This window comes from Marmota flaviventris, chromosome 3 (assembly GCF_047511675.1).
Source record: "Marmota flaviventris isolate mMarFla1 chromosome 3, mMarFla1.hap1, whole genome shotgun sequence".
In the NCBI taxonomy this organism is placed as follows: Eukaryota; Metazoa; Chordata; class Mammalia; order Rodentia; family Sciuridae; genus Marmota; species Marmota flaviventris.
Genome location: NC_092500.1, coordinates 151,104,886 through 151,130,150, shown reverse-complemented (window position 1 = coordinate 151,130,150; position 25,265 = coordinate 151,104,886).

Sequence of the window (25,265 nt, the reverse complement as noted above, 5' to 3'; positions counted from 1 at the left end):
CAGACTTGATTGGGGTCTGAAGGTATTCAAATTGCTTCTTTGTTTAATCCTTGGCTTGCAATGAGTCTTTTTTGTTTGACAACATTGCTACTCAAAAAGGCACATTTTATGTTTTCTCAATTTTTGTACAGTACTGTACTATAATGAACATCTGCAGCATTTTTAGTGAACCTGGTTATATACTGCAAGGTTATATGAGGACACATTGAAGGAACACCCTGTTTAAATATGAATACTCCAGAAAGACAACATTGCCTCTGGAACCAGGTAGTATGGGTTCAAATCCTGCCTCTCCTCCTCTAGTACTGTGACCTCAGAAACTTAGCTTCTCTGTACCTGCTTCATCATTCATGAAATGTGAAGGCTAATAATACCTATCCCAATGGGTTTTCAGAATTATTATAAATAAGTTAATATTTTAAAGTATTTGGTGCAGTGTCTAGCACACACTGAGATCCTTGTAAGAATTTGTTAAATTTTAAAATTAAAAAGTGGCAACTAAAACCAACTAATGAACACTAAGTGGGGCATGGAGATTGGTGTAAGAAACTCCAATAATATAGCTACACCTTAAATTTAAATATGACTGCCCTCTCATTTCCTATGACAAATTAGATTCAAAGGAGCAGTCCTGAGAATGGTCATAAAAGATACATTCATATGAATTAAAACGGGAAACAACATAAATGTCCATCAGCAGGAATTGGATGAATAAACCATGGTTTCTTTAACAACATATTATAGCTGAATAGTAAAAGAAAAAAGTTACTGATATGTGTGAAAAATGGATGAACCTCAAAAACAAGTTGAACAAAAATGTATATTATATAATTTTATTATATGAACTTGAAGGTCAATAATATAAATATATAATGAAAGAAATTAAACAACTGATTGTTGGGGTGGGGTAAAGCAGGAGAGATCACTGGAAAGGTAAATGATGTGACTCTCCAGGAAGATGGGAATGGAATCTTTACTCAAGTGATAGGAACTCAGTAACATACATTTGGGAAGAAAATACCAGAATAAAATCTCAACTGTTTTTTTTTTTTTTTTTAGGATCTGTGCATTTTACTCCATGTAAATTAAACCTTAATAAAATAAAAGCAACACAGAAAGAATAAATACATCCTGGTAGTTTCTGAAATGGCTGTCTAATTAGTTTAGAACAAACCTCCCTTTGGATACAACCACAATTTCTGAATGAAGTATAAATTTTTCTAGGAGCATCAACAAGCTATGAAGAAAGTGAGAAATCACTAAACTAAGAATCTTGGAACAGAGGAAAATCCAAAGAGAAAGTGTGGAACATAGGACCACATTTGCCCTAGTAAGTTTCCCATCAGGAACAGATGGCAGAGAGATTAAGCAATCCTTCCAAAAGTCTCATAGAGAAAAAAGACCTAAAAGTTGAAGTACAAGGTCGATCAAGATTAGGATCATGGCAAAGAAAATGGAAAAATAAACTATGGTATATTTAAGAACACACTATATTTGAACAATAAAAATAATAAGTTACTGATATGTGCAGAAAATAGTTGAATTTCAAAAACAGCAAAAGTTTTTAAAAATGTGTTTAGATTTGATATCCATAAGAGGTAATTATCTTAAATAAGGATAAATGAGAAGTAAAACAGTCCTTAAACGATTATGGATTATTCAGTCTATGTGATCTAGAAAACTTTAATCCTTCAAACTGAATTAAGGTGCCTCAAGATTGCTAGAGATGCATGGCCACCTAACGGAAAGAAATAAACAATGCTTTCTAGAGAAAAGAAATATTCTAGCCCTTAAATTATTTCTATACATATTTTTCAAAAGTGTCTAGCAGTCATTCAAAAATAAGGAAACACAAAAATACATGTCAATACGTGTGAGGGCCAGAGCAAACAGAAACAGAGCTGTAGACATGCCAAATGGTGAAATTTTCAGAACAATAACATGCATCAGCTATTTTACTAATCTTATACAGACAGAAGTCAAACTTTAACGTCTTAACAAGAAGCCAGAATATTTTTAAAAGACATCACAGATCTGAAAGCAAACTAAATCCTAGAACTAAAAAATGGTATTTAAAATTAGTAACTCAATGACTGGGTATATCACCAGATTAGATGGAATGAAAGGTTAGTTATTGCTAAAGATAAGTCAAAATAAACTATTCAGGTTGACAGAGGCAGAATAAAGGACAAAAGGACTAGACAATATAATTAGAAAACTAACATTTAATTGAAGTCTTAGGTAGAAAAGAAAAAGTGAATAAAAGAAAAATTTGATAGATGATGACCGAGAATTTTCCAAAACTAATAAAAGACATCCATCCATAAATTTTAAAAGCCTAGTAACTCCCAAGCAGGCTTAAATATATATATATATATATATATATATATATATATATATATATATATATATATATATATATATATCAAACACCCAAATCTTTCCTGGTCCAGCAGGAAAGATCTAAAATTTTACACTACTTGAGGTATAAAAAGTTAGCAAATCATTGTTTCATGACTGTTAATAGAACATAGGAACCTCCTAAGAGAAAGATTTTATTTCAAGTGAAAGAATTTTATATTCATGGTACAATAAGCAGCATTTATTTAGTGTTTATATCAATTTCTCTTTCTCTCAGGGACAACATGAAGGGTTACAGGTATGTGCTACACATGCATGAGGTTTGTGTCATAACTGAGGAACTCCACACTTTAGGAACACAGATCTTTTATAATGGATGGTAAATCTAGCTTTACCTCTACTTTACTCCATGCATTAAGAACCTAGACCTTTTATAATGGGCAGTAAGTATACCTTTACTTTACTCTTCATTATTCTGTAGAATAAGCCACTTACCTGTATCACCCAAGCTATTTGCTATACAAGTATCCTGGAAAAGATAATCTAGAAAAAAAGGCTCAAGTGCTTTGGCTTACAAGAGGAACACATCTATAAGAATTCCACAGAGAGTTATCTTCAAACAATATCCAATCTTCCTTTTTATTTCATTTTGCCTTATTACAATCTTTCCCATTGAGTCTATCAATCTTTCAGCCACCATTATTAGTCTGATCAACAGAGGCTAGAACCAAATTTTTTGAATTTGTCTCAGACAGAGTATAGTAAAGCTACTATTTAAGCAGGATGAGGACAATCTGCAGTTTTAATTTCAACCACTCCTCTCAGAGACCTGGACCAAATCAGTTGGACAATTCTCATAAACTCAGCACCCACTTTCCAGTGCTGAGGTGGTTTCATTGATCATCTGACTGCCGCAGTCTGGCTGCAGCAAAATAACGGGGGGGGGGGGGGGGGGACGAGCTACTTGTGTAGATTGATACAGCAGGAGTGGGAGCCCTTTATTGTAGGACAGGAGGGGTATATATACAATCCACACAGCTTATCTTAATTAACATAAACTAGATACAGCAGTCAACCAATAAGGAATCTCCACACTTAATGGCTCACTGGCATTACTTCACAAACCACTCCCTCTGGCAAAATGCCAGGCGCCATCTTGACTTGTTTACAGACCCTAACATCTGACAAGTTAGAGACAAATTTTGCACCAACTTTTCTGCAAGAAGGACTCTCACTATAGGGATAATTACTATCAGAATATGCATAAGTTTCTCTGGGGAGCAATTCCAAGAAACCAAGTCAGTCTCATTTCAGAGAGATCTTTGCATTCAACAGGACTTGTGATCTATTGATGGTATTTTCTAAATCATTCCTTAGATGTAAGCCACTTTGTTTTCAGGATGGAGGAAAGTTAATGTCTGGTTTCCACTCAAGATGTGCAACCCTACCATAATCATGATGTCTCTGGAAAGAAAATATTGTTTATAATTATTGGGCTACCTACATTATGTGCGGTTAGAGGGACACAGACTGACAGTGCCTCTAACAAAACAGCTTCCTGATGTATCTTAGGATTCCTGTTTGGTTTGATAATTGAGTCTGGTTCATAATTTTTATGAGACTGACTGAGGCCAGTCAGTGCAACCTATCCAATTTATTCTCATTACAGTGGATGGCATTCACCCACCCTTGGAAAAGCTGAGTGATGAATTAGTGATGGGAATGCAGAAGACTTCTGGATGTATTGACTGGAGCACAGAAAATAAAGCTGTGCCCCGCTACTTCCTGTAGACTTCCCACTACAATTAAGGAGATTGACAATCAAATTGTGGTTAGAGTCATTTGGCTGAAGATGCCAGATTCACCATCTGAATGCTCCCTGAAACTGAAAACTCTCCAGAAGGCCATGTTTCTCTGTGAGGAGTGGATTAGATGAGCAAAGATCATTAATGCAGGGACTACAGTTGTAGCTCAATAGTACAGCATGTGTTTAATACACACATTCTGGGACCAAAAAGAAGGAAGACAATAAAGGAAGGACCATTAATGTCTCTTCTTTACTAAACCTCCCATGGTCAAAAGTATTTCTTCTTCATGTACCCTGCTCATAGTGTCCCCCCAACACTGCTACAAAAATGGTCATAGCTTATTCTCATAGTCAAAACTTTACACTTATTTAAATTATCTTCTATTTACACTCAGACATTTTGTCCAGAAGGATCAAATTCAATGGGGATAAAGTAATTTTTATAACACCTGGATACCCATCATCATCCTCATGATCTAGGACCTCCAATGAACTAATTAAATAAAGTGGCATAAGTATCAGTCTGCAAGAGCTCCTTTGGGCTGGGCTACTACCAAGAGTGTTGATTACTGTGCTGGCCTGGATTGCTATGAGGCAGAAAGAAAGGTGCATCATTCTCAGCAATGGTCAAGGCAGAATCCCTAAGTTTCAGGATCCAGATAACTCTCTACCCCATTCACTCTAGTTATTACTCAGGAATTAGAGAAAGGAGATGCTCCTTTCCTGGAGACAGACACATTCAGCCAGTATTCTGCTGGTGTGGATCAGGAGGAGGAGAAGGAGGTAAAGTCAGAAGTTTTTCTTAGTTGATCTTTGAGGTAGCTGTTTCAAAGTTCATCAATATTAGCTTTCATTACATAGTGAGGAATATGAGGTGTATCAAATACCTTCACTGTCTATCCACTGTTGAGTACCTTCTGAAGTAAAAAACACATATTGTCAGGCTAGAAATGCTCCAGAAAGATGAGCACATTATACACATTACACTACTTTCAAGGAGCTACAGTGGTCAACTGACTTGATTGTATTATTGTCTGAAAGCCCCACCCTCCATAAAAACTCATGTTGAAATTTAATTGCCAATGTAATGGTATAGGTAATTGGGGCCTTTAAGAGGTGATTAGGTGATAAGACCTCCACCCTTGTTGGTTTAATGCCTTAATAAAAAAGGTTCTGGAATAAAGTTTCTCCCCCTCTGGAGGATGCAGTGATCAAGGCACCATCTTGGAAGCAGACAGGCTCCTACCAATCACCAACCTGCCAGCACTTAGACCTTGGACTTTCTAGCTTTCAGAACTATACGGAATAAATTTCTGTTTATTAATAATTAATCTGTGGTATTCTATCACAGCAGCAAAAGCAGATTAAATCAGAGAGGAAAAACAATATCATAAGCAGAAAAACATATTAACAGTGGCAAGGCTCCACAGACAGCACCAGGGGAGTGTCAAAGGTCTGCCAGAAGTGAGCAGGGACTCGCCCCATGACAGGAAGCCTTATTCACTGGATGACACACAAATCAACTGCCGACAGAAGCCACATATCTGAGGCAGTGATAGCTCTGCATCAAGAATATATAAAGTTCTTTGTTTCCTGTGTATCATGGTGAACATACTGCATGTTCAGAGTGATGATGAATCTAGGCACCCATGTTTGCAAACTGAGTGACACAGACTTAGCAGCTTGACTCCATTTCAGCTCGTTTCATCAGAATTGGCCCTTACCATGGGCGTTGACATGAGTGACCCAGACGGCTCACTTAATAGTTGTGATTTGTTTCCAGACCTTGTGCCCCAAAGAGAAGTACCTTGAATGTGCCACAGTGCAGTTTGCCAAGTGGCAGACCAAACAGCCAGGCTATTGGCTACAGCCCAGGAATCAATAAACTCTAACAAGGTTCATCAAGGTGACTATTGGCTAGAATTCTGAAAATGGCATTAAATTCTACCCACTGAGTGGAGCAACCACATCCATTTTTAATTCTGCGTTGTTGGCACCAAGGTTGAACAGACTCGGCAGCCCCAATGGTTACCATCTGGTTTCAGCTTAGCCAAACCATCAGTGAACCAGGTTATAAAATCAAGCACAGCTACACATGTATGACTTTCACAAACATCATGTTGAAGAAATTATTCTATATACCAAAAACCAAACAAACAAAAAAAGGTTAAAGGTACTAGGTAATTTCATGTATAAAATAGCTCATATAAAGGTAAAAGTGAAACTTTGTGGTTAGAAACTCAGAGATGATAAAAGCATAATAGAGTTCATTATTTAGGATAGTAGTTATCTTTGGAGGGAGGGACATGAGATGTGAGAAAACATGTTCTATTTCTTGAACCTGGGTGATCACTCTGTAAGAATTTGTTAAGATATACATTCGTTTTGTGCATTTTAAATATATTCATTTTTTAAAAAATGAATATATTCACTAGTATGTTAATTAAGGAATTAACTTAGTTTAAAGGAGGTGAGTCCAAAATCAAGGTCACTTGCTTTGTGAGTTAAAATTAAAAAAAAAAAAAAAAAAAACACTTCAGCAAAATTAAATTAAAATTCAAACATGATTTTTCTAATTTCTATTTTGCTTAGTCTCTGTATAAAGGATTCCCAGGAAAGGGGTAGAGTTAAAAAAAACTGCGACAGCCCCAGCCGAGGTTCTCATTGAAACCCTTAGGTCCTCAAAAGTCACATTTCAATGCCAGGTGCTTCATGTTCCTCATTTGTTGAAGAGCTCAAAGAGATCATAGGACATGTGAGGTTATCAATAGCCCTGGCCCCATACCCAACAAATACAGAAAACAAGCCAGTACCCTTTTTCTGGCAATTATCCCAGGAAAAATTACATTTCTATAACACAGTATTAGTATTGCCAAAAGCTATAGCAGAAACTCAATAGTGTCTGAGTGTAGGCGGGTGGATATAAAAAAAAAATTGGCTTTTATCTTCACCAGATTGTCTATCAAAAGATGCCAATGGTACAGTGTCTGCAACTGTGAACTTAAAGAGAAGAATTTCTCAGTAGGAGTTTAATTTCAGTGCTACAAATTTACTATATGTGGAAAGGGAAACCCACCCATACATACTATCTCCTCTCAGAAAGTGACGTTTTGTGACAGAAGTCTTGTGGTAAAGCTTCTACTGCAGTGAAGATGTTTCCAGTCACCAGGTCTTGTTTGAGGTACTTTTCTTTTCATCCTGTAAAATATCTCAATTTCCATTTCCTATGTGAGCCTCATTTTCTAACACAGTTGTGAATGAGCTCCCTAAGCCAAAAGGGCCTCCAGGGCATCCTATAAGTGGTCATTTTTAGTCTTGTGCCAAAGAGGTTGTTGCCACTGCCTTTTATTGTGGAGTTGCTTAGGTTTAAGAAACTAATGTATTGGAGAAAATATACATGAAATTCCCTACATTTGTTCTAACTGGAAAATCACCCTCAGTGAACTCCTGAACTGAAGCTGGGAGTTTTAATGCCTGTTCCCCAAGAGACCCAGGGAGGCCTGGCTCTCCAGATACTTTTTTACAACTTTGAATTCAGAAATCTTCTCAAGAATATTCTCTCAATCTGGATTGGAGCAAGTTTGAACAGCAGCTTGTTTCTAGCCTTAATGTTCGCTCTCACTTGGATGTTTATCTATTGATTCTTTTTAGTACTCTCATATATGATTTGATGGAGAAGTCACATGGATTCAAGTTCATTATTCCAGAGTGCAACTTGTGCCTGCATGCAGAATTTAAGAACTTTAGTAGTGTTTGGAAGGAATGAAGCAATCAGCCACTTGGCATTGTAAAAGTTAACAAAAATATTCTGCATCCTATTATCTAAAAGATTCACAGACAGAAAGATGTTTCCCTAAAAAAAATCTTGTTCCAGCTCTTTTCATACTAGCATCTGTTGAGATCCCTTGCTCCAAAAATGTATGCCAAGTGTACCTTTAGTGCAAGCTGTAGCAACCTGTGCCCTGAGACTGCACTCTTGCTGATGACCTTGTCCTTCTGCTCAAGTGCTGTTTGCTTAATTCTACCTTCATTAGGAGTAATCACTCACCTGTGGACAGAACACAGTGACCATTACTTGCTTGCACCCATCAGGGTCAACATCTATGGGAACACTTAACAGAGTTCAAAGCAATTAATGTCAACTGAGCTGCTTTAATCAACTGACCAACCTAACAAAATATGTTACAGACTATTGAGCAGAGCCATATTACAGTTTTTTGTGGGCCCTGGACACTTCTGCTATTAGAAGCTTCTTTCATTAAAAAAAATTAAAAAGCTGTTAAAATATTTAAAATTTTATTTTATGACTACATTACTATAAAGACAACCCAAGATAGATTATATTTATTTCTTATCATCAGAATTTTAAAAAATAAAAAAAAAAAATTCTGAGGGTCTAAATGTATCATAGGCCTTAATCACTGTGCCTACTGTGACTACAGGTTAGTCATCCCTGACATCAGGTCTATATGCCCTCAATACATGAAAATCTAAGCACCAGTCTTAGGTGACCAGTTCATTTTGGGCTTAGTTTCTCACAACATATTTCTTAGTAATCTTGGCCAATGTAACAAAATGTGAAGTGTTGAGTGGGCCCAGTAGATGACATCTTTATCTTCCCACAGAGAAGACCAATATGAAAAATGAGGGTCAAAATATCACCTTAATTACCAATAGTTACCAGGTGAAATAGGAAACATCCATTGACTCTTACATTTATTGTAAGAGTTAGAAAAATGTATCCACCCCTTTGCAGGCAAGGCTGGACTGAAGCAGACTGCTCCATGAGTCAGACAAGAGCTTGCTTGTGCAGGAACAGCAGAGAACACCTCCTTTTGGTGAGATGGGAGCTCCTGGGAGCTAGAACATGGAATGGAAAAGCTACCTACCCCCCTAACATTTATCAATCATATAAGTTACTTCATGCCTGCAGGAGGAAAGAGGGAAAGCCAATCAAGAACTGGAGAGAGATACTGCTTGAGTCTCTCCATACACAAATGCTTGAGTCTCTATACACAAGAATAGACATCAATTCAGAAGATATGGTCCCCTCAAAAGAGTCTATGTTAGATGTTAAGACTGTTCAGGAGCTTTCAAAGGATTGGAAAGGTAGGAGAGGAATTATGCTCAATATTATTTTGAGTTTTAAAGAATGTTTTATAAGCAGAAAAATGGAGGAATGTGATTAAGTTTATGTCACATACTCAATAAATCAATGCAGTTTATTAAAATTTGGTTATGAGCCAGGTACAGTGATGCATGCCTATAATCCCAGTAGCTGGGGAGGCTAAGGCAGGAGAATCATGAGTTCAAAGCCAACCTTAGCAACTTAGTGAGTCCTTAAGCAACTAAATGAGACTCTGTCTCCAAAAAAAAAAAAAAAAAAAAAAAGGCTGTGGGGATGTGGCTCAGTGGTTAAGCAATCCTGGTACCCCCAAAAACAAATAAAATGATTATGACCAAGTTTATTAGAAGAATAAACTTGATTTATTCTTCTAAACATGATTGAAGAATATTCATTAATTCGTAGCAGTCAAATTAACAATTACAGTATAGATAAAGAGTACGAACATGACTCCTTGTACTTTAGTTTCTATTGCTAGGTTGAATAGCACTAAATAAATGCAAAACAGAAATGTATAAATAAAATCAACCTTTACTGTTATGGAAGGATTTTGGTCTAACTCCATTCTCAAATCCCTATGATGTTCATTATTCAATTAAAAAAATCTTTCAGTGTCTTCTGTTTTTAACTATGAATGCAGTAATTTTTTAAAAAGGCAGCCTTTGTCTTCATGGAACTTACATTTTTTTTATCTCCACATTTTTTATTGGGGAATTATGGTTGTACATATTGATGGGATCTGTTGTTACATATTCATACATGCATATAATATAACAATATAATCGGCCAATATCACACCCCAGTACTTTTCCCTCCTTCCCTACCTCCCATCCCTTGGTCCTTTTCCTCTACTTATCTTCCTTTGATTTTTTTAGGAGATCCACCTCCACCTTTGTTTGCCTGTTTCCTCTCTAACTTCCACATATGAGATTCTAGTCTTCTGAGTTTTCCTTATTTCGCTTAACATGATGGTCTCTACTTCAATCCATTTTCCTGCAAATTACATAACTCCATTTTTCTTTATGGCTGAATAAAACTTCATTGTGTATGTATGATACAATTCTTTATCAATTCATCTGTTTATGGACGCAAATGCTAGTTCCATGGTTTAGCTATTGTGAATTGTGCTGCTATAAAAATGGGTATTCATATATCACTGTAGTAAGATGACTTTAATTTGAGGGGATAAATACCAAGAAGTGACATAGCTGGGTCATATGGTGGTCCCACACCTAGTCTTTTTGAGAAGTCTCTGTACTAATTTCCATAGTGGTTATATTAATTAACAGCCCCATCAACAGTGTAAAATTGTTCCTCATTCTCTACATCCTCTCCAGCATTATTTGTGTTCTTGATGACTGCCATTTTGACTGGTGTGGGATGAAATCTGTGTGGTTTTGATTTGTGTTTCCCTAATTGCTAATGATGTTGAATATTTTTTTCACTTATTCGTTGGCCATATGTATTTCTTGTTTTGAGAAATGTCTGTTTAGTTCATTTGTCCATTTATTGATTGGGTTATTTGATTTTTTGGTACTATGTTTTTTTGATCTCTTTATATATTCTACATATTAACTGGTTGTCAAGAGAGTAGCTAGCAAAGATTTTTATCTTCATATTTCTAATTGTGGGTTTTCTCTTCATATTTCTAATTGTTTCCTTTGCTATGCAAAAACTTTTTGATGCCATCCCATTCATTAGCTCTTGACATTATTTCCTGAGCTTTATGGGCCCTGTGCCTAAAAGCTGGAGTGTTGACTCTATGTTTTATTCTAGGAGTTGCATAGTTTTTGGTCTAATTCCTAGGTTTTGGATCCATTTTGAGTTGATTTTTGTGTAGAGTGAGAGATAAGGATCTAGTTTCTATCTTCTACATGTGGATAATCAGTTTTCCCAGCATCATTTGTTAAAAAGGCTTTCTTTTCTCCAGTGTATGTTTTTGGCACATTTGTCAAGAATCAGATGACTGCATCTGCGTGGGAACTTACATACTTGTATCTTAAAACAAAGGAACTCAAAAGGTTCAAACACTAAAAGGAAATTATACCCAAATGTTGATCTATAGTTCCTTAATGATGAACAAAAACCCCCAAATATTATTGATAAAAAAAATTGAAAAGATAGAGTAGCCTTTGAATTCCTGAAATTACTATGACTAGTGAAAAATAATATTTATTGGTCATAAATATTATTAATTGCCAACTATTCCTGACTCTCATACTATGTGTAGATATAAGAAAGTATATCCTTATAATCAAAGAGCAGAAAATTACCATAATCAATTATTAGCCAAGCAGGAGGCAGTTTTGTTCAATGGTGATTTTTAAAAATTATTTTTTAGTTATAGATGGATACAATACCTTTATTTATTTATATGTGGTGCTGAGGATTGAACCCAGGGCCTTACACATGCTAGGCAAGTGCTCTACCACTGAGCCACAGCCCCAGCTCTCAATGGTTATTTAATTCAAATAACTATCCAACAATATTTTCTTTATTCTATTTTAAGTCTTGAGGCTTTTTGCTTTCTCAGTTTTATTTCATGATAAGCCACTTTACAATTAATGTCCATCTTGGTCAAGATGACATTTAGTCTTAATGAGGTGTGGTCCTCTGTTTCATCAATAATTGTCTAGTAAAGTTTTCTAATTAAGTTTACGTTATAGGCCTTGTATAATTGTTTGTGGTAATCTCTTATAAGGTGATTATCGTTTAAATTTTGTTCAACCACATAGCTTTCCAGTAACCACACACCTTGGATAGCAGGCTGTCTTTAAAACTCATTTCCTTTGTCATTTTAATCTTATCCCTGAAGAGCCCCTTAGTAGGGATAGCTCAGTTTTAATTTACTTAGCATCATTATATTATGAAAACAATATTGTGCTTTTCTAGGATGAGCATTGCTGTAATATACTTTTAAAAATCACATGAAAGCTGTTTGATGTTATTGGTGTTAATCATTGCAATTCTCTGACTGATAAACACATAATCAATTTGATCAGTCCAGACTGCATAATCATGAAGCTTCCATAATGCCAAAATATGGGGTGAAGATTTATATTCATTCATTCAATAAAAATTTATCAAATGTCTATCATGTACCAGCTCTGTATCTGATGTTGGCAAAATAAGTTTGAGCAGATTGATGTCTATTTATTCATAGAGCTTTTTCTTGTGGAAAAGTCAAATAATAATTATTACAAAGATAAACAGACTGTGATGAGTGTAATGTAGAAGATAAAAAGCAGTGTTGTGATGAAGCATGTCAGTGGTGACCCAGTTATGGAAGTGAGGGGATGCCTTTTGGAGAAAGTAATTTACACAAAGACCTAAAGATCAAGAGAACCAGCCGGGTGAAGAGCTGGGAAAGAGTATTCCAGGCACTGCGAAGAAGGTGCGAGGATCTGGGTTTGCCTGGGAGCTGGCAGAAGGCCAACATACCTGAAGCATGAGTGAAGGAAGAGTTGCCTGGGATGCTACTTGAGAAGTGAGCACCTTTTCATGAGTGACATATATAAATGAGAGATGTCAACTGTGATTAGCATTCTAAAATCTTCCCTCGTAGTTAAGCTCAACTGATAATATCTATGAACTCCGTTTTTCACTGAATAACATACCCTGAAGAAACAAACAGCAATGAAAAATAATTATATATGTGTAATTTAGGATGTTTCTTTTACATAACAATTATTTGAGAATCTGCCTGATATCTGTAGCAATGGGTCAGCTGCTTACTTCCTTTTAGACAAAATTGGGAATTAAAAAGATTTTTAAGAAAGCTATAATTGGGCAGGAGTTATAGCTCAGTGGTAGAGCAATTGCCTAGAATGTGTGAAGCACTGGGTTCAAATCTTAGTACCATATATAAATAAATAAAAATACTTTTTTTTAAAAAAAGACAGCTATAATTGATTATTTGCACTCATTATATAGGATTGCTTTTTAAGAGAGTTATTTACAATGTGTTAGATCTAAAAATGACTGATAATAGTAATGAAATACTTCTTTGTAATTTCACAAGGTCTTTGAATAACTTACTGCAGGAGATAGTGAGGCAGCTGGGATGGGCTGGGCTGACTCGGGGCTCTGTCTACTTAGTGGCCTTAGCACAGCCCACTGGAGAGAAGGGTTCTATTTTCTTTGTTTCCACAATTGATTTTTCTCTCAGCATATGAATTTGCAGAAGGGGCTGCCTGACATCAGTCCTTTTAGTGTCTTTGTCCAAAGCAGCTTTTTGAATAGAGTATATGCTTGAGTTTCCAGTAGGAGTAGAAGGATCTATTTGAATCCACCCCTTAGTAATAGAGCATTGGCCTGCCATTGTTCAACTTCCTTTTCAACAGATTCTCTTCTTTGTTACCCAAAATCACTGTGTTGGACAGCAATTAAGCAGAGGATGAACACATCTTTATCAAAGCAATATTCTGTAAAGACAAAACCCCTCTGGTATAATGACCCTAAATTAGATATAAAGAAGAAACAAAATACAAACATTATACCACTGTTTCATGGCCTATAAAACAGACTCCTCTTACACAGCTGATTTAACTGAAAAAAAAAAAAACATTGTTTTGCTTTGCCCAATATAGTAATATATAATTATATATATATATATATATATATATATATATATATATATATATATATATAACAATAATTATAGTAGCTTACATATATATCAATACATAAACTACATACATGTTTATGTATTTGAATAGTTTCCAGATCTTATTTTTATAAAAATTTTTATAAGATATTTTTATATCTTATTTAATTCTATAGCACATAGCACATTAATTGAACAAAAGCACTGTGTGGGCTAAATGGAGACTACAAATAACAATGGCAATTTATTTAATCTTATGCTACATTATCAAAAGTGACTTTCAATCATTTGAAATCATTAAATTATTTTTGGTTTTATGTAGGCAACGAAGACAGGCACTAACAGTTATTTCTTATTTTGAGGTCTCTACCAAAAAGCTCTACTTAAAATAATAGTAGTTTAATCAACATCTAAAAATACATTATGAAACTTTGAGCAAAATGTCTCAAAAATGTTAAACATCAAAAAGATGCTTTAAAAGATTGGTGAGAGCTTACAACAAATTAGAAAGTAAGCATCTATCTCTACTCTTTCTTCATAATACTTTTTCTCAAAAACAAATATTTCACACAGCTATTCTGTACTTTTGCACTGATGAACATGCTTTGATAACACCTATTTTTCATCGTGACACAAAGCTATTGAATGTTTAATAGCTATTGTAAATAAACAGGAATTTAATGGAGAGTATTTGTCCAGCTCTAGGTATTAAAAAAAAAAAAAAAAAGCAGTGTCTATTTTCTTTACTGCCTGGGTCAGTTTTCCTTTCTGACCCTTTCTTTGAAGACTACAGTTTGGCTTTGAAAGTTCTGTTCACTATCTCATCTGTTTTTCTTTCTTCATATTTTTGGTAAAATATAGGTTTTCAGTTAGAATCAAATAGTACGAAGATCCCTAGGTATCACCAGCACAGGGACAGCTGTGTTTATTACCTTTAAGAGTTAGTTCCTCACAATGGCTCTTTCTGTATCAGAAAGGGCCTCAGCCTTTTATTTGGCCCCTTTCTTTCATCCTTCTAGATATCACCAAGTATTTACACAGTAAGCAGTTCTATGGAAGCTCTGTTAGCCCTTTTTAATATGTCAGAACTGGTGTGGGATGACCTACTATTGCTAATAATGCATAATCCTGTATTCTAATAATAATGTACAATTAATAATACTGTATTCTCTATCTGTGGCTCAGATCACTCCAGAGGCTTGGATGCCCTCTTGCTTCTGGTACCCTTTTGGCATCTTTCTCTAAACCTTCACCTGCCCCCTAAACTCTTACCCCAACTGCCCCTAGATCTGAGTCATCATTTTCACTACTATCACCATTAGGTAGGAAAACACTTTATATTTCTTAAACATCATTCTTGGCAACGCATCGTGGGGACATGTTGGTTTTTAAATCCTTTTTTTTTTTTTTTCTGATACCCGGGATAGAACCCAGAGGAGCTACATCCTCAAACCTTATTTTATTTATTTTTTATTTTGAAACAGGGTTTTGCTAAGTTGCTTAGGACCTCATAAATTGCTGAGGATAGCTTTGAACTTGTGATCCTCCAGTCTTAGTCTTTCAAGTTGCTAGGATTGCAGGTGTGAACCCCTATCCCAGCTCAATATTCATTCTTATTCATTCATCATGAATGCCCATGTGGGATGGCCTAAATCAGAGACAGCTTTATGTTTACCTAAAGTAAATAATACATGCATTGGGTCCCTTTCCCTCTAACTTACCCCTGGAGCAAAGGGATAAAAGAGGGTGAAAACATCTTCACAAATTGCCAGACACTCCTTAGGTGATGGACAGGGAATAACAGAATTTCTGTTATTGAAACTGATGAAAAAGCCTGCCCACTCCTTACCCAAAGAGACAGAGAAAAACAAAAGCAAAGTTTTCTTCCTTTGAAATGGAGTAGTGAGAAACTGATGTGACTCCATTTTTGAGAAACCAGCTTCTACCTCAAGGCCTGTCCTAAGGAAGGGGGCATGACCCTTGTCCTGGGAAAAACACACAGAGCACTCCTAAGCACATACCCACCCTGCTGAGTTGTTTGTCTGCAAATAACAGGAGAGATCTGTGGCACCAGGTGTCCCTGACTCAGTCAGGCTAGGTGAAGACCCATAGCAACCCCCTAGTAACCACCAATCAGCATGAGACAGGGAAAATACCTGGGATGCCAGATGACCCCCCAGTAGTTTATGGTGGTTGATAACATGTTGGGAAACCATGTAGTTCAGCACGTACGCCCCTTGTGGCTTAAACCAATCAGTTCAAAGGAATCCCCCTCTTGTACTAACCAATCACCCCTACCCAACTTGTTCCTGCCAGTGAATGTGCTAATCAATGTTAAGAGTTGTTGTTTGGTTTTCCCGTGGTATGGAATGATTTGCTGTATGATGTTGTGACACATAGTGTATCCCCGCAAAACCTATAAAATCTCACTGAACAAAGGACCGGGACTCACTCCCTGGGACCGCTGCATCAGAACGGTTGTGAGCCCAGGCTCAATAAAGACTTTTGTGTGACTGCATAGGATTTGGCTCCTGGAGATCTATTGAGGTCCCACAAATCTGGCATTACAGTAGAAAGGATGGTGGTTTCTCACTCTTACTTCAGGAAAGTAAATACAGCTTTCTAGATAAACACAGGCCCAGGTGTTTGCAATTTAAAGAGGGCTCTAGGTTTGAGGTTTTTTTTTTTTTTTTTTTTTTTTTTTGTGCAATGTAATTGTCTAAGGGAAAAGTGCTGTAGGCATCCTGATACCAGGGGATGTGACCTAGTCTGTAGAATTCTATTGGTTCTCTCCAGAGACCTGAAGAATGTTATCTCTTCAAATCAAAGCAATTGACTAAACAAAATAGATGGAGATATAACCCTCCTGGTATGTGAAGGGTACAATGTTTTGCAGAAAGTCAAAGCAACATTCCATATCTGTATATCAGTTTTATTTCCAAGCCTTAGGTGCATAGGATGTTTTATAGGAGCACTGAAAAACCAGGGACATTTTATTTCCCATCTGGGAGTAGGGGACACAGGGAAGGGGACAGTATCCTGTTCTCAAAGCAGAGTTGCTTAAATCCCCAGTGATAGAAGTTTTGGTGGTGGTGATTTGCATTTGTTCTGTAATTTTCCATTCTCTTCCCCTCTCCCACCTCTACCCCCTCCTCCTCCTTTTTCTTCTTCTTCACTGTGTTGCCATGGTTGGCCGAGAACTCCTGAACTCAAGTGATCCTCCTGCCTCAGCCTCCAGAGTACCTGGCACTATGGAAGCAACCACCGAGTCAGGATGAGTTTTTTATTTTTATGTTTTTAAAACTTTCCATCCACATATCTTTCTCTTACCTCAGAAACTGAAATGTAAAGGGTGGTAGTGTTTCTGGTTTACCCTTGCTAAATAGGTAGATGTCACTTAATGACCAGGAGAACTTCTCAGAACTGTGTCAGCATAGTATACTTATACAGACCTAGATGGTCCAGGCCAGTCACTTGATGTGGACTCCAGATGCAATCAAGAGAGATGGTGAGCCAGGTGCCATGGTGCATGCCTGTAATCCCCAGAGACTCGGGAGGCTGAGGCAAGAAAACTGCAAGCTCAAAGCCAGCCTGAACAACTTAGTGAGGCCCTAACCAACTCAGTGAAACCCTGTAGCTAAGTAAAATACAAAAATGTGCTGGCTATGTGGCTCAGTGGTTAACCGCCTCTGTGTTCAATCCCTGGTACCAAAAAAATAAACAGAGACATGGCGAACATGAGATGCGTGAGACTGCTGCTGGTATAACATGGCAAATTATTTTACAATAAACTTTTTTCTTATCAGTATCAGGAGTAGTACACTCTAAAGTAATCATTAAGATCATAGTAGCTGCATAAAACAGTAGCAGAACATTTATTGTCATCATCAAGTATCACACGCTGTACCTAAATTTATTTTTATAGGACTGGTAGTGCAGTGGGTTTGTTCATACCAGTATCACCACAAGCATGTGAGAAATGTGTTGCACACAAAGTTATGGTAACTGCAGTGTTATTAGGTGATAGGAATTTTCAGGTCAATTATGATCTTTCAAGACTATCACCATATATCTGTTATTGACCAAAATGTCATTAAGCAGCATGTGACTGTATTATAACTTTCATCAACATCTTCTGAAACCTTCTTTCCTGCTGTCTACAAACCACAATTATGGGCAAGATTCAAGTTGTAGCCATTAAAATTCCTAGGTTTTAATATGGTGGTGAGTTACCAATCCATACCTGCTGGTGTCCATAAGCTTTAGTTCAAGAGCTGTCGCTTATGTGCTGTTACTATTTACAATCCAGAGATGATGTAGAAGATGAACGTGGTTGATAATAAAACACACAGCCTGCATATATCATCACTCATCTGCTGTGTTGAAGGCAGTAAAAATTAAGCTTTTTTTTTCTTTTCTGAATTGACAAGTACTAATCAAACATGTTGTTTGGATTGAATTATTCTTTCAGACAATTCTTAGGATGACTTTTGCCAAAGATAATGTTTTCTTCCCCATTCATTTTGTATAAAATAATGCTGCCCTATAGCCTGGCACAATAAAGCAACTAAATTATATTGCAAGTTTTTATTTTCTTGTAGATGATTATGATATATGCAACTTTGCTATTTTATCATGAACTCTATTTATTTTATTCTTCATCTCTAGGTTTTAAATACTAACTACACTGGTAATGCAGTTAAATGCTATTTTAATTCTCCATAAAATGTTATATGTAAACATAGAGAGTATAAAGCCTTATTCTAAGTGCTTTTCATAGTAGCTCCCTTATTACTCATTTATACCCCTGTTATGGACTTAATTGTGTCCCCTGAAAATTCACATACTGAAGTCCTCCCCAATGTGATTGCATTTGAAGATATGGCCTAAAAAAAGGAATTAAGGTTAAGTGATATCATAAGAGTGGCACTTGATCCAATAGGACCGGTGTCCTTATATGAGGAGGAAGAAACACAAGAGACTTTCTCTGTCTGCATGTGTACAGGGAAAAGGCCATGTGAGGACATAGTGAGAAGGTAGCCATCTATAAACCAGGAAGGGAGGCCTCGCCAGAAACCAGTCTCAACGGCGCTTTGATCTTTGTATACTAGAATTGTGACAAAACAGACTTCTGTTGTTTAAAGCACTCAGTCTGTAATGTTTTGTTTTGGCATCCCTAGCTAAGTAATATAAGCCCACAAGGTAACAATATTAATAGCTTCATTTTACAAGTAAGGAAAAAGGCCTAGGAAATGTTCAGTACCTTGTTCAAGGTCACAAGCCACACAGTATATTAATTTTTAGCAGAATGGATGGCTATAAGATCAGTCAAAATAAGCTAGAAAGATATGAGGTGGTGTAAGCCAGAATATTTAAAACACAGATACAATTTATAACAACAAAGCAAGTATAAGCAAGATTGCTTATACTGTGATTATTATTGCTGAAAGAGAAATATGGGCAAAGAGACATAATCTTATAGGGAATATCAGGTGACTCAGAAAAGAAAGAAATGGGTTTTATTTTTATTTTTATTTTTTTTGAGACTGGATAACCTTTGGAGCAAATTCAGAAAGAATTTTCTAGGTTGACCCAGGAAAACAAACAAGGGGGAGATAAAGACTGAGTCAATTGTAAAAGCTTGCTGTCCACACTAATCAAAAAGAGGAAAAATCTGCTGAAAATCATATTTAGGGTAAAGGCCAAATTCCTTAACATGGGCTACATTTGTAGTATAATGCCAGGATTTATTATGCAAGCCAGAACATTTTTCAAAGTGACAATAATTTTGCAATCTTTTTCTAGGAAAATGTTTTAAACTAGGACAGTCTAAGCACACATTTCTATAAAGTTACCCTTGTCTTATATCTCTTCATGTATCAAACTCATTCTTGTTCAGAAACACAACACATACTTTCAGCTCATATATGCAACCTTCTCTTTTCACTTGGGTGACTTATAACCTCTGTAGGGCAGTTACTCAGCCATTGTTACCTTCTAATTCCCTCTTCGTTCAACCTTGATTATGTCTGATCCTCCCTCACAAACCTGTCACCCTGGGAACTCTGCTATTACATCCTTGATCAGGGAGGAATACTGAATAAGTCAACCAGCTATGGCAGTCCTCTGGGCACTGACTTAAGGAGGAGGTACCAGTTTAGAGTTGCATATGGCAGAAAAAAAAACAAAACTCCCTATTAGTGGCTTGAACAAACAAGAAATTTATTTGTTCCTCACTGCAGAGAAGGGAGAAGAGAGATAGAAGGTCGAGGGCTGATGTGGCACTACAGCTGTCAGGCACTCATCATCCATGTTGCTTTGTCCCCTTCAGAATGTGCCTCCAGATCTCAGCCATCATGCTTACGTTCCAGAAGCAGGAAGGAAGGAGCATCGAGGAAGGACATGTTCCCTCTCTGGAAGTCTATACCCCCAAATTACTTCCACTTACATCCCATTGATAAAACAGTCACAAGACCACATTTAGTTATTAGGTATGCTGAAAATGTCATCTTTATTCCAGATGGCTGTGTGTCCAATTAGCCTGAAGGAAAGGACTTAGTCTACGAGCTTAGTTAGTTTTCTCTCCCCTGATGGATATCAACCAGAATCCTAGCTGCAACAATATTTAAGTGAGAGAGAGAAAAAAATCTTTTAAGTGTTGGAAACAGAACCACAAAAAGACCAAGGTTTAAAAGGAAACTGATACTATGGATAATAGAGCAAATAGACCATGAAGATGTAGTTGAGTCACTAAATCCAACAACCAGGAAAGCTGCTCTACCTTTACAGGTCCTATGTCCTAATATGAAGTAATTTCTTTCTTTTTTCCTTTCTTTCTTTTCTTTTTTTTTTCTCTTGTGATGGTGTTGGGGCAAGAACACAAGGTCTCCTGCCAGCTGGCAAATGATCTACCACTCAGCCAAACCTCCAGCCTGAGAAGTAGTTTCTTTATTGTATAAGCCACTTAGGTTCAGAGTTTCTTCTTCTTCTGCCTGAAATCATCTGAAATGAACTCCCTGTAAGCCTTCCTAAACCCTCAATCTCCTTAGAGTCCATCTTAGTAACTTCTTCTTTTCCTTTGCAGCACTTATTACAATTTTGTAATGTAAGGTTAGGAGTTTATTTCTCTCTCACTGAAAGACAGTTATGGCTAGGATGACTGGCACTCTTGTTCCCATCCTGCAGGAAAGGGAAAAAGAAATAAGATAATAGAACAAGTCCTTCCCTTCAGTCTAATTGGGCTAGTGTGGCAGAGATGCTGCTAGTTGTCCTCCAGGATCCGTTATTATCCTCAATTTTTAGTGGAGCACAGAGCCTCCTGGAATTCAGATTGCATTTCTACACTTTTCTTATAACAAGATGTGGCTCTGTGAATAGGTTAGAGCCCTGGGATGTAAGAGGAAATAATCACAAGTTTGAATCATTTATCTGTTACTTATTTAAAAATCTGTCTGTTTTACTGGGGTGTAAGTCGTGAACTTTAGAACTCCGTCTGTTTTGTCCATTATTGTGTACCTAGTGAGTGAAATGGACAGCACACCACAGGCTTGTAAGTCTATAGTAGCTATCATAAAAAAGATGCTGAATAAAAAGCTTCATTCACAGAGATAACTCATCCTTAAAGGTAGAGCTAAAACCACACAAAGTCCTCGGCAAGAATAGCTTTGGGGCTAATTCTCTCCTTTACTCTTTAGGTTTTTGTCATATATTATTTACTATTTTGACTACATCAAACATCTGTTTTATAGCATGATGGGACCTTGCATTTGAATATTGGGGTACTGACAGCTGTGGCTTGGTCTGAAAAGGAGCTACAGCAAAGACAAGAGCACAGAGGACAGTTGAAGCTGCAGCCTTGATGTCTGTGCTGTTAATGTCTCTTGGGCTCCACAGGCACAGGGAGTGCATAAATGGAAATAATTCTAACAGTCTCTTCCCTCACATTACAGTGTAGAAGCCACATCTTTCCAAACACTGGGGACCTTGACTACCCTACAGGTGGCAATCCTAGTCAAGTCTAGGAGTTGAAAGTAACTCCTTTCAAAAATATATATTTGTAGAAGAGTATATTTTAGATTTGTAAGTATCCTTCTATTAAAAAGGGTTTTGAGATTTAATTCATATATTTTACCTAATCATGGATATTTTGTTTTGAAATGGAGATAAAAATATACAAAATCAGCCTTCTCACCCCTATACCTTCTCTCTCTGATCCCATGTTTTCTAGCTTTTTAGTGCTATAATCCATGACCTCCTCCTTAACTTCTAAGCCACAGGTTCAATGCTATAGCTATAGTCAATCCTGTCTGTAGCAATGAACATGTGGTGTGAGCAGCATCAATACCCTCACACCCTGGAACTCAGCAGAGACAATCAAAGATCCCTATTTGGGATCTGGGAACAGAAATATGACATCTTAGCTCCTTGAGCCTCTCTACTGAGTAGCCATGTATGCTTACAAAGTATAATTTTTCCCATCCCATTCCTCTTACCATCCCTTTCATTCCTATCTTACATAGGACTGAGAGGTTTCCTTGGTCCTTATTTCTGACTTTAACCAGATAATTTAATGAGTACTCTGGGACTACCCACTGATATCTCATGGTCTGCATGGACACATCTTACTAAATTACCACCATTCGCCTCCCTAATCCTAAATATTGCCTCTATTTTAAGTTTCTCAACACTGGGTTCTTCTCTAATACACCAATTAATGCCTGTGATATAGAACTTCAAAGAATGACCAAGAATTACTTTTGTATGAATTGATGTAAATAGCCAAGATATATTCTTGGATCTCCATTATCTATATGTTGTATTATAGCAACTCTCTCTCCAGGCTCTTGAATAACTTTTAAAACCTGTTATAAACATAAGAAATAATTCTCAAAAATGTGAATTCTAGGCTTCATAGGAGAATTGTAAGTTCTCTCTAAACTGTCAAACCAGTGCAAGTGTCATCTATGTCTCTCTCTGTATTTTAATTTATATCCAAAGGCTCAACAAAAATGAAAAAGAATAGTTTTAGGATTGACTAAAGGTTACACTTTCTTTATCCTTGTGAAAATAGAGAAGAAACTCATGATTCTTGGTCATGATGTCTAGAATCACTTGAATTCTTTGATATATTGTCTGATTCTCTAATCATCTGATAATTTATATGACACATGTCTCACAGAAATGAACAATATAGATAGGCATCCACAGAGTTCATGTGTGACTCAGTCCTCATTGCTGATTCCCAAATTACAACTGTTCTTACATGACTCTCAGGCACTGGGTCTTGCCAGCCTACATGGTAAAATCAGTGCACACAGCAAGATCCATATTCTTGGCAACAGATCTCACTCCAGGCTACAAGTTCTTTTCTTCCCCACCCACTCCTAGAATATCATATACCTTATGACTGATTTCTATAATATGACACATGATTAAACCACCAATGCAGAATTTGTGCTTTAATAATTTCAGTTTTAGTACTATATTCACATGATTCCAATAGTACCTTGTACTTTCTTCCAACATAAAAATAAATAAAGATGTTGTGTCCACCGAAAACTGAAAAATAAATATTAAAAAATTCTCTCTCTCTCTCTCTCTTAAAAAAAGTAACATAATGGGAGGATGAAAATATGGAATAGAAATTAGTTGGAGAACATTATAGAGACCCATGGCTGATAATGGGCTTTTATGAGCTCTCTAGACTATGGAGTGAATAAATTAGCTTTATTTGAAAAGTTTTGGGCCAAATAGACAATTTTAGTGTAAAGAAAAAAGGAAAATACATGAAGAAATACACTGTTACAAAAATTAAAATATATTATTAAATTTTAATGTATTCTATAGGAATCATTCTTAGCAAAACTTAAAAAGGGATAAAATGACCTGAAAGTCATAAGGTTTTTTGTTTGTTTGTTTTAATTTTCTTTAGGCATCAGTGCTGACAATCCAACTCAGTGCCACACATGCTAGGCAAGCATTCTACCACTGAGCCTCAACCCCAGCCCAATGATAAGTTTGTAAACTTCTCTGACAGGCCACAGACTTCTATTGATAGAACAGCCTGCCCTGGGGGCATCTGGGAACTTGACTGGTAAACAGTTCCCTGAATTTTCCCTGAGTGATGAGTGGCCTGCTGTGCCTAAATTGTAGAAAGATATTTTATGTGCAACACCTGTTTTCTTTGTGGGAGTTTGGAGTTTTGATATGTGCTTGGCTTAAGTTTTGCTTAACTGTGTGTGTGTGTGTGTGTGTGTGTGTGTGTGTTTGTTTGTTTGTTTCCTGGTTTTCTCTCGTTCAGGAGATTCACAAACCTAGGACTCCTAGAATTATTACAGTGGCACAGTGTATTTACCAGTCTTGAGAGACAGCTAATTCAATTAACAAAACAAATATCTTCAAAGCAACCACCATCACCACAACCACCACCACAACAAAACCTCCTGTGACTGGTCTACTGGTGGGAGGTCTCATTCCTTGCTATGAAATTACTTACCTACCTAGAGCCTATGTGGTCATGATACAATTAATCTAAAATCCCCAAAGTTTCCTTGTCTCCTGAATGATGTTCACACTTAATAGCATGGCATTTGACTTTTCTACAATTTGTCCTTGGCTTACATGTCCAATTTGGCTTTACATTTTGGCTTTTTATCAATTACCTCTTCAAATGTTTGTCACTTGTGCATGATGTGCATTTTTTACATGAAAATTTCAAAAATATCATGGTCTATGTATTTAGGGTATCTCAATTCAAAAAAGATTTTTCAATACTCTTAATTTTTGAGCATCTACAATGTACACAGTTCAGCGTCCTGAACGCTGAAAGAGGTTAGAAAGTGTACAACACATCATTTTGACTCTCCAAGGGGACAGTATGATTTATAATCCCTGTCTGAAAGCCATCTCAAACTTGAGTCCTTAACGAGCCAGACCTAAAACATGCTCCATTGCAAGAACTTCCTAACATAGCTTAGTGCTTCGTGGACTCTTTAGATATTCTTAGCAACAACATATTTGATTGGAATGTGAGCTCTTTAGGTTTATCCCCTTTTAAAACAGCTTAACTGTTTAACAATTTGCACACAGATTTACTTAAAGTATTTCCTGACAAATATCATTTATTCTTCTTGCATATCCTTAGCTGCATGTTACAGAAGAAAAAAATATTTGCAAATAAGATCAAAACTTCACCTTCATCCTATGTTTCTTCCTGTTCTTCAAAAATACAGTTACAGATGTCTTCCCCATTTGACCATGCCCTACTTATTTGAGGGCTGGTAAAGCATACCAATTGCTCCTCTCTTTACTGTCATTAGGTTCTGAGTATAAACTATCAAAGTGTACAAGGATATTTATTTTAAAAG